Source organism: Lactuca virosa, chromosome 4 (assembly GCF_052849685.1).
Source record: "Lactuca virosa cultivar CGN04683 chromosome 4, Lactuca_virosa_CGN04683_v6, whole genome shotgun sequence".
Classification (NCBI taxonomy): Eukaryota; Viridiplantae; Streptophyta; class Magnoliopsida; order Asterales; family Asteraceae; genus Lactuca; species Lactuca virosa.
The window spans coordinates 153,879,318-153,886,279 of NC_136429.1; the positions used below are offsets into that span (position 1 = coordinate 153,879,318).

The following is a 6,962-nucleotide window of genomic DNA, read 5'->3' on the forward strand; positions in this document are numbered from 1 at the left end:
TCAACAGGATTGAAGAAGATCAAAAGAGGATCAAGTGTAGGGCTCCATTGGATCAAACACAAGTACCAAAAAACGACGCATAAACAACACTCGTAGCTCGTATCGTCTGTGTGTATGTAAAGTTGTTTGATATTATTTGTGTTTTTTGGTTTTTAATTGATTTTTTTATTTATGATTTTGAAGAGTTTTGTGACCCTGTTTGTTAATGAAAATATAAAATATACATGTTTGTAAAATCTTTTCAAATTTTTGATTCATGGATTATGTGGAATAGGAAGGAATTGGGTCGACAAGTTCCTATTGTTAATGCGTTTTGTTGAAAAATCAATGAAATTAATTTCTATCGAATTCGGCGCAACCCCTTGGCCATTTACCTGTTAAGTCCATGTAAAAATTTTATAATTATATGGGTTGATTTGAATTAAGAATCAGATTTTTTTTTTTTTTTGTGCAAACCATATGAATTCACTGATTATATATTTTTGGATAAGCCCAAAATATATATATATATATATATATATATATATATATATATATATATATATATATATTTCATTCCATATTTTCTGACGAAAAAAAAAAGAGCAAATTAACCTTGAAGAATAGACAGACTTCAAGACACGGGAAGCAGACCTTAACCAAAACTGATCATGCATATATGACCATATAACAATTCTAAGATTTTTGAGAGAATGTATTCATGTATTCGGTCTCGATACCGTAAAATTCCCGAAAACCATGAAAAAGAACCGCGAACAGAATATAAGCATACCTTGTTCCGATGAGATATTGTGAGGATATGCATTACCTTAAATAGATGTGTATGTGTCAGCTTAGATGAACGACTTTACTTTAAGTGGGAACTGATTCGTACACAACAAATTTTTTCCATGCACAACAATTTGTGCATTAAAGTATTGTATTGTACAAATCCATAAAGCATGAATTGTTGTGTATGGATAAAAATTAACTTGTTATCCAAGTTCCCTTAATTTATGGAATCCTTGACCATTTTAAACACTAATAATCATTATAAATAGATAACAACTTCAAGATCTTCCCATTTTGAACTCATGTTTGATGCACTACCTTATCGAGTTGTTTTCCTTCTTTTTAGCGTAAACAGCTTGAAGCAATAAACATCTGAGCCACGGAAAGAACTCAAGTACTCGACCAAGTCATGCTAGTTTTCTTACTTTGTTAGTTTATTATTATGATTTTGTGAATTACGATTTACTCAAAGCCTTGCCTTACGTTTTCTATACTCCTAAAAAAAAGGAGAAAAATTCAAGGTTTCATGTAGTATACTTAGATATACGTTATCACTTCTAATTTTAGCATGAGAACCTTCATCTCATGTTTCATTTGTTCTTTAGTCCTCACTTTTACGCAGGGCCGGTCCAAACGTATATGGGGCCCGGTGCGAAAAGAAAAAAAAAGACCCCTTAAAGACAAATATAATAAAGATTCAGAAAAAGAATATAATTTATTATTCACTATAAACACGTTCAATTATCAATAACAAGCAGGCCAATTTGTTTATCTTTTGAGCTAGTTTGAGTTTGAACCAACTTTAGGCCCTAAAAATCATTTAGGTAATAATTTTTTTTATATATATACACTACATAGCCCATAAAATTTGGGCCCCTGGAGACGTGGGCCCTGGGCGGTCGCCCGGGTTGTCCACCGTCTAGATCGGCCCTGCTTTTACGCCCTCATTTTGTCTCTTCAGGAGGTTCGCATTAGACCCTGACTTTCCTTGGTTGTAAGCTCTAACACCAACTTCCTTAATGTATTATTGTAGTGTTTATTCGAGAATGATTCATCAATCCTATCAAAGTACTCACAATGCTTTTTGTGAGACTGTACAACAAAGGATGAATTAGGGTTTCCCATATGGACTAGACAACAAGAAATCAATGCATTGAAAGTACTTTTCCCCATCTTACCATGGACAATTTAAAAACCTTCTCACGGGATTGTCTTGGCTCCATGACATTCTACCTTTCGCACAGTGAGGATAAAATGATGACATATTTCAAGAGTTTGGTTAACATAGACGTATAACTTGTTTTTGTCCACAAGTTCGAGTCGAGGAAGATGACATTTTGTTGGCTTAGTTTATGGTTCTTCGATTTTCATGATGTAAAAGTGACCGAAAATCTCTAAGCTTATTTACTAAGGATTTGCCAGATGGGCTTGAGATACTCACATTTAATTAGCCTAGACGATGTGGATCTTACGTGGACAAGAGTAAGTCAAAGTAATCATATCCACTTAAGCATTGTAACCGCTAAACGAGCAACAAATATAGTCCATGTCTTATTTAATAGGTAAAATGTTATTTTAGGGACCCATAAGTAAGTTTCGTGACCAAATAAGGATGAACTCGATAGTTTATGGTGCTACAGTGAAAATAACTCAATATGTTAAGTCAAAAAAATTAATTAATATATTAAGACATTAATTCTTTATCTATTTGTCTTTTTTTTCATCCAAATTTTTTTCACGTTAAACTTGATAGATATTGTTGTATTTAATAAATATTGTGAAATTAGGCACAAACATTTATCTAGTTGTGCATCCATAATTGATTTCCTCTATGGGAAAATGACATAAAAGCCCTTAAGTTTTCACAAAAATGTCAGTTTTACCCTTGGACGTGTTTTATGTCCAGTAAAGCCCGAAGTTTTGTTTAATATGTTTATTTTTACCCTTGTAGCCGGTTTCCAGGTAACCTACCGGTTACCTAATGTCAGTAAAGCCTTGAATTTTCAAAAATATTCGGATTTACCCTTAAGTTTTTCAAAAATGTTCGGATTTACCCTTACATTGATTGTTATTATTATTATTATTATTATTATTATTATTATTATTATTATTATTAATACATTTTTAATTGTATAAAAATATTTTATACATATATTTTTAAATGTATAAAAATATTTTATACATTTTTAATACATTTCTAAATGTATAAAATAATTTTATACACACATTTTTAAATGTATAAAAATATTTTTACTAATATAAATATATTTTTAAAAATATATGCAGTTGTATTTAGTATTTATATACATTTGAAAACCCTAAATCTTCATCTATAATTGTTGAATCGAACAGAAAAAGCTTGATAAAGTAAAAAATGTTGTCAATGACTGATTTTGCAAAAACAAATACTTCAGATCAATATAAAAAATGATGCATTTCGTGATCTTTTTTTGTGAACTTACAATAATCATAAATGAAGTTTACATTCGTATTTGACATTTCGTTATCAATTTTTGAGATAAAAACAGTTAATGAATGATTTTAAGTTGATAATACTTAATTTTTACAGTGATCAAGTGTTTTTGTCGAGGTTTTTTGAATTATATTCTATATAAAAGCTATCGTATGCATATAATTATGAAATAAATACATATTTATACTTGGTAATATGTACAAATACATATAATTATATCTTTTATATAATATAAACCATATAAATATGTATTTTTATATTTATATGTAAATAATATATTTTTATATGAAATAAATATATATTTATACTTATACCTACTAAATACAAATAAATACATTTTTAATATATAAATACATTTCTACATGAATACATGGGCTTTCAAATGTATATATAAATATTAAATACAAGTATATATATTTTAAAAAATATATTTATATTAGTAAAAATATTTTTATACATTTAAAAATGTGTGTATAAAATATTTTTATACATTTACAAATGTATTAATAATAATAATAATAATAATAATATGTATAAAAATGTATTAAAAACGTATGAACTATTTTTATACATTTAAAAATGTATGTATAAAATATTTTTATACAATTAAAAATGTAATAATAATAATAATAATAATAATAATAATAATAATAATAATAATTATAACAATCAAGGTAAGGGTAAATCCGAACATTTTTGAAAAACTTAAGGGTAAATCCGAACATTTTTGAAAATTCAAGGCTTTACTGGCATTAGGTGACCGGTAGGTTACCTGTAAACCGGATACAAGGGTAAAAATGAACAAATTAAACAAAACTCCGGGCTTTACTGGACATAAAACACGTCCAAAGGTTTTCGTATGAAAACTTAAGGGCTTTTATGTCATTTTCCCTTCCTCTATGGATGGCTTTACTTAAACATGAGGTCTACCACGAAATCACCCAAAAGTATGTTAAGACCACCCCATCAAAATAAACCTTTGCAGTATTTGTGAAGTTATAAATATTCACCAACTCCAATAAAAAAACGATATCCGTTGGATCCGCAACAAAGGAACACGACTAAAAGGACACATTTCACCAAACCATGTGACACCTAACCAAAAAAGATAGATTTTGATTTTCCTTCTTTTCACAAAACGAACAATAAAAAAGTATTTAGCTCAATTTCTTGTTAATCCAACCTAACACATTTAAATTTATCAATGATAAAACCAAAAAGATTTGCATATCAAAATGAATATCATCACAGTATTGTAGCAATCGCTAAAAGAGTAAAGCCACATATGAAATTTTCGATGAAAGAGTTTTCATAATAGACAGTATTTGAAGATATTATTAGAGTTCTTAGAGAACAAAATTAATATTATTATACCGAACTGTATAAAATTTCGGTTGTTATTATGTACTTAAGTCTTCATATATATATAATATGACAGAGAAAGCAAATGGGGGTGTAGCTCATATGGTAGAGCGCTCGCTTCGCATGCGAGAGGCACGGGGTTCGATTCCCCGCACCTCCATTAATTAATTTTTTTGTTTAAGACACGAAATGCGTTTTTTACACGTTGAGATCCAACGAATCAGTTGTTGAGAGTTTAGACTTTAGGCGAACATTCCAACCTATTTGCGTGCCCACTTCACTTCCCTTTTTTCTCGAATTACATCAGGTTTAATTCATAAAAAAGTAATCCCTTATTCAAAATTAATCAATTACAATATAGTTTTATATTATTAAACAGTTATGTGAGATATAAAAAAAATTTCACAAATACATCTGTAATATTACAGAACTAGGTTTAAACCTGTGGAAACCACGGATAAGAAAGAAAAACATTATTCGTAATTCAAAATAATAATAACTAATCCAATATTTGAATTTGGCACAAGTATATCAATATGCTCGGTCGTTCTCAATTCAAGCTTTAACACTTTATTAACTATCATTTAACACCTTATCAACTAATCCAAATAATAAATAAGTAGGTCAATAAAAAATAATAATTCAACTGCTAAATCTATTAAAAATAATAATTTAAGGGAAAATGTCATAAAAGCCCTCAAGTTTTCAAATTTTTGTAGGTTTTACCCTTGGTGATTTTTTATGTCAATTAAAGCCTAACATTTGAATAAGTTTTGTCATAATTAACTTTTATCAGGTTTCTAATAGGCTAGCCAGTTACCATTTCCAAAATGTATGTTACGTCGTCTTAACCCCCCAATAACCCCCGTTATCCTCTAAACTGAAAAGCTACAACAAAAGTCGCAGCGTCCATGTAATTGAGCACCTGCACACAATGCACACACCGTTGATCAAGGGGAAAATTTGAAAGATAGGGATGAATTGTTTCTTTGGATTTGGTTTGGATTGATCGTCGGCCCCTAGTACTTCTCCAGATCGAGCGTTGCACACGGTGTATGTGCGTGTTTTTGTTTTTCTTCCGATCGTTCCAAAATCACAACGACTGACGCCGCCATCATTTTCTTCTTCAATGCCCCTTTGTTCACCGACCCTTATAAACTTGGCTAGGGCTATTAATCGGATCTGTAATAACACACAAACCATCACAAACAATGCTTTCTTTTTTCTCTGTTTATTGTGTATTTCTATGTATTTGTGTGTTTCCCTTTGTTAAAATCAGACATGGGAGGAGATACACACATATTGGAGATACATAGAGAAAGGGATTGTGATGTTAGGTTATGAAGAAGAAGGCTGTAAGATTTGCCATTGATGTCCCATTAATGGAGATAGAGGTGTCACCGGAGAAGAAACATCCCCTGTCGCCGATTGTACACATCTCACCATGGAAACAAAATTACTCTTGCTGTGAAATGTACCAGGTACCACCTCTTCTTCATCTTAAATTACTCTTGATGATTGTCGGGTCTGCATACCGATTTTTTAATTCTTCATCTAAAATCAATTTTGACAAAGCACTTCTATAAGTTATTGCAGAACACAACATGGTTGCTGTCGATTTCTTCAATTTTGAATATACTTCTTATTGACCTTCAATTTTTTTGACACATTTGCAAATATAGATAGAGGTCCACAAAATACACACTGAAGATGTATAAAACGTAGTCGATTCAACGCCTAGATTCAACTGAAGGGGAGGGGGCTGTGATTTTAAAGGGTTTGAAATGGGTTGCGTTTGTTTGTGAATGTTGAGAGAAAGAAAGATGTTTGGCGTGATGTTTTCCTAAAATATGATGAAGGGTCATAAAGGAAGGAGATGCGGGTCTAGTACTCTAGTGTAATGAAGACACGTAGCATTCAGGTGGCCATGGTAACCGGCTGTTATGAGGCAAACCTGTTAAAAGTTTTAAATGAAAAAGTTAGTGCAAAATATGATGCTTTAATTGACATAAAAAATCATTAAGGGTAAAACCGACAAAATTTTGAAAACTTAAGGGTTTTTATGACATTTTCTTATAATTTAATGACAAAATAAATAAAATTGAGAAAAAATTTCAATGTCTTGATTGTTTCTACTCACGATTACAATCCACAAAATCTTTCATGACATTGCAAAACTATGAGCAACTACCTTTTATAAATAAAATGTATTGTATTTACCATATTGGTCATTTTTTATTTTTGAAAAACGTAAGGATGTTACATTTAAATTAACTAACGGAAGAAATTACATAAAGATTGACTAAAATCAATTTTTTGTTAAAAAAAACTAAATCAAATGATGAATTGATATTTT

At 30.1% G+C, this 6,962-nt stretch overlaps 1 non-coding gene across 1 annotated transcript; it reads left to right on the forward strand.

Moving 5' to 3' along the window:
• Positions 1 to 4,693: 4,693 nt before the first annotated feature.
• Positions 4,694 to 4,766, forward strand: TRNAA-CGC (transfer RNA alanine (anticodon CGC)). Its single transcript has one exon. It is a non-coding gene; the product is annotated as a tRNA-Ala (tRNA).
• The last annotated feature ends 2,196 nt before the right edge of the window (positions 4,767 to 6,962 follow it).